Source organism: Ornithodoros turicata, chromosome 6 (genome assembly GCF_037126465.1).
Source record: "Ornithodoros turicata isolate Travis chromosome 6, ASM3712646v1, whole genome shotgun sequence".
In the NCBI taxonomy this organism is placed as follows: domain Eukaryota; kingdom Metazoa; phylum Arthropoda; class Arachnida; order Ixodida; family Argasidae; genus Ornithodoros; species Ornithodoros turicata.
Window position 1 is genome coordinate 39,403,284 of NC_088206.1, and position 4,484 is coordinate 39,407,767.

Consider the following 4,484-nt stretch of genomic DNA (forward strand, 5'->3'; position numbering starts at 1 on the left):
GGCAGATTGCTTCTGAAGATGATGACGAAACACCATGTGCCATCTAAAACTCTATCATCTTTATTTCATGACTTGCACAGTATAATTGAAGGTACTATTGAAACACTGAGAAAGAAAGTCGCATCCCGGTTTGTTGCCCATCAGAATGAGATCAGCAACAATATAGAAGCTCTAAAAATATCATTCTATCTGACATTAATGATGTCAATCCTCTTCGTGCATTTGCCCAAGGAGGCTGTATGTCTAACGGTATCGGCAAGACCTATTTTTTAAAGATACGTTTGGGTACGTCGCCCCTACCTCTGTACGGCTGGGGCAGCTCAGCTCTGGTGATGAAGCATTTTATCACTATGTGCCCATTGAAACGACTCTGCAACGCATGCTGACTGATGAGTCAGTGGTGTCCCAACTGGAGAGCTTTAGAAAACTTCCACATTTCACAGAGGACAACCAAGTTCTTTCCGATTATGTAGATGGGGAGCTCTTCAAAAGCATAATGGCATCTGCACCGTCTGATGTACTTGCACTCATCCTTTACCAGGACAGTTTTGAAGTGGTAAACCCACTAGGGTCGGCGAAGTCGAAGCACAAAGTCTTGGCACTCTATTTTACTCTTGGGGTTGTGCGGCAGGAAAATCGTTCAAGGGTCGACCAACTTCAGGTCGTTTTAATGTGCACTGAAAGACACCTTCAATCATTCGGGCATGAGAAAGTATTCTCCAAAGTCGTCAGTGAGTTGGACCAGCTGTATAAATGTGGCATAGTAGTCATGGGGAAGAAATACACCCGACAAGTGTTTTGTATATGCGGTGACAACTTAGGTTCCCATTGTGTGGGTGGCTTTGTAGAGAGCTTCTCAGCGCAGTATTTCTGCAGATACTGCACTGTCACCCAAGAAGGATTCCGAGATAATCCCTTGGCTCATGGCACGACACGTACACAACAGCAGCATCTGCACTGCATTGAGCGGGTGGACAGTGAATCCCTACCGCACTGCGTTGGTGTAAAGTTTGATTCCCTCTTCAACAAGCTTCAAGGATTTCATGCAACTACATCGTTTCCGCCTTGTATTGCTCATGACTTGCTTGAAGGCGTTGTTGACTATGACTTCACACTCTATCTGCAGTATTTCGTGAAGAAGAAGTACTTCAGTGTAAAGGCATTTAATACAAATCTTTCTCAGCTTAAGCTTCGTGCACACGAAGCTGCCGACAGACCACCAGCCTTGAAACAGGACATTAAGAAACTTGGAGGCCATGCAGCACAAAACTGGTGTTTGTTACGTTTTCTACCACTCATTGTAGGCAGCCTTGTTGATAAAAGTGACAACGTGTGGAAGCTTTGCCTTCAATTGCGTGAGATAGTGAGTTTCGTATTTATGCCGAAAGTATCGGTGTCACAAGTCCTGCAGATGAAGGAACACATTGAGCCCTACCTGGAAAGCAGGAAAGAAGCTTTCCCACAAAACAGTTTGAAGCCAAAGCATCATTTCCTTCTTCACTACCCGATCTTGTTTCTGAAGTTTGGTCCGCTCATATGGCTTTGGACAATGCGCTTTGAGGCCAAACACTCATTTTCAAAGCAAATTGCACGAGTCTGCAACAGCTTCAAGAACCTCACCAAGACACTGACAACTGTGCACCAACTACTGCAGGCATATTTGAGTACAGGGACGCTGTACGGACATGAGCTCGTCATATCTGAAAGTCGTTCAGAGTCTTTCTCTATCAGGGAGAGTGTGGCCCAAGCAGCTCAAAGTTTCTTCCAGCACAAGGACTTCCAGTTGTTCCATAGGATTCAATATTGTGGCACTGACTATGTGTGTGGCATGTATGTCGCATTGTCAAGAGAAGAAGCATAGTTAATTTCGCACGTATTGATGCAGCTGCTGTTGCTGAGCAGAATGAGCCATACCTTTTTGTCACTCCGGTACTGACTACATACTTGGATGATGTAGGAGTGTATGCCATTGCACATGACACTTCATTTGATCCACCCTCATGTGTGAAGCTAAGAGCTTTACTTGACTTTTATCCTCTCCAAGCCTATGTGCACCATGGTACATAGGCGCCGACTGCGGGGGGGCGCGGGGGCCCTTGCCCCCCCGGAACATGAACTAGGGGGGGCGCCGCCTCCCCCGGGAAGTCCCGCTAAGAGACTGACACCAACCTTTGGGGCTCGGCGCGCCAGGGTCAAAAGAGCGAAGAGGCACCAACCCCAAAAATTGATCTTGCAATTTGTAAAATATGTATCCGCCCACCATACTCATTGTCACAGTAGAAGGTGAGGCGAAGAAACACAGAGGATGACACAACACATAGACTGAATTTCGCCCAAAGCAATCAGGTCAATGAAACGAAGCAGTCGAAAAGGTACCAGCAGCTGCGAGGTGTAACGGTACGATCTTCGGAACGCATATCCGTTGGGAGCGGGTTCAACTCCCGCTGCTCCATTTCGTTGACCATATTCATTAAATTGCGCGCATTTCGGCTCAAACACCGAGGATTCAATGCATTTTGTTCCTTTTGCACTCAGTTTTCAAAGGCGTAATGCCTTCAGTTGTGCACATGTTCACTGTTTACGTTCTCTCTGTTTTTCTTTTTGTTTTGTTTTTTCTGTTCTTCCTTCCTCTTATTTCTATACCAGTTCTGCATACATCATAGGATCCCGCCGGAGTGTGTGATTCTTCAACTTTAGTTTTGTGTTCATCATTTTTCTTTTCCTTTTCTTTCCTTCTTTTTGTTTTCTTTTGCTTTCTTCTTTTCTTTGCCTCTTTCTTCCCCCTTTCACTTTTTTGTTGGAATAACAAGCCGACATCCATCTGGCTTTCTTTTCCTTTCTTTTTTTTCTTAATAAACATAACCCCCCCCCCCCCCCGCCAGAGTACTTACTTCGCGGTGCGCCCTTGCCCCCCCTGGGAAAATGAAAACTCTCCGCCTCTGCATGGTACAAGTGTTCTTGTTCTCAAGCACACTGTCTTTGACGCATATGTTATAGAAGAGGCACTGGACTGAAGCAGACTGAAAGAATTCTAGAAGGGAGACGCCAAAGTGATACAGTACCTTCACGCAATACACTTACCTATTCTTTTCATCAAGTGCACCCTTGTGAATACTACGTCATTACATACTTGTGGCAACCAAGGTCGTGCTGAAGACTGAGAGGTGGTGGGTTCGAATCCTACCGCCGGCTGTGCTGTCTGAGGTTTTCCCTGGGTTTTCCGAAGACTTTCCAGACGAATGTCGGCACAGTTTCCCCTGAAGTCGGCCCAGGACGCATACTAACCCCACTGTCCCCCACTCCTTCCTGCTATCCTCTCTCCGTCTGTCCACATCTGTACGTCGCTCATAGCCACAGTTGCTTCGCGGCGCTAACACCCAATCAAAAAAAACATACTTGTGGCTTCATTTACTTATAACAGACTTTTTATGAAACTTCAGTAATTGGTATCTCTGCTCATCTTGTCAGATTGTGATGTCTTGCAGCTTCCTATTGCTGTTAAGGATGTGGTGCAGCAAGTTCTGCCAGACCTCACCGAGGAAGAGCGAAAGAGTCTTCATGAGAAATTGTGGGAGCTGGGTGTACGCACACCTCAAGACTTTGAATATCTCGACCCTCCTGAACTGTACAGCACGCTGACTCCTGTGAACTCTAAGAAGCTTTTGAAACGCTGGCGTGATGGTAAGGAACCCCGACCAGAGTTGCGAAATAACTATTTATTAACTAACCCAAAAGTAATTAGAGTAATGAAGTTACCCCAATTAGTTTTGAAATAATGACTGTATCACTCAACGCAACTTTCGGTAACTTTTTGCTTTGTGTCATGTTCAGAGGATGAACCTCCATTCGACTACAGTCTTAAGAGATGAGAATGCTGACAATGTTGTGCCGTTGCAGATAATTGTGAGAGCTGGATCAGATTGGCTCCCAGTCGAGTTAGCATCTTGATTGTTGTAGGAATGCTTAGTCAACAGATGCTGTGATTTACATGTTGCCGTATAGCTGAAGCAATTGAGGTTACCTCAGTCACATTTTCAGATGAACTGTAACTGTGACTGAGTTAAAATTCATTGTCATCAATCTTTCCTATCACTTAATTACTTTCAGAGTCATGTACCTGCCATTTAATTACATTGTGTGCATAATATGCAGAACTCTGACCCTTACTTTGCATTATTTTACCGTTAGTTTTGTTAGTGTTTGTGAACAACGAGAATTGACCGAGGCACTCTTTCCTCCGAGTTGTTCGAAGTCTTTAGTGTTAGTGTTTAGTTATTTTATGACTTCGTGGTCTAGTTACATTTAGTTTACTCATGGTTTAAAATATGGCTTCATATATCCTGTGTTTACTGCTCATGCAGGGGTTTCACTTAAAGTGAAAAAAAGAAAAAGATACAAAAATCCACCGGTTCTTAATCGACTGGTCAATGCGCTTTATCTCGAAGTGGTTTCAATACCCCGAACAGTCAGTTTGAGTGTGATAG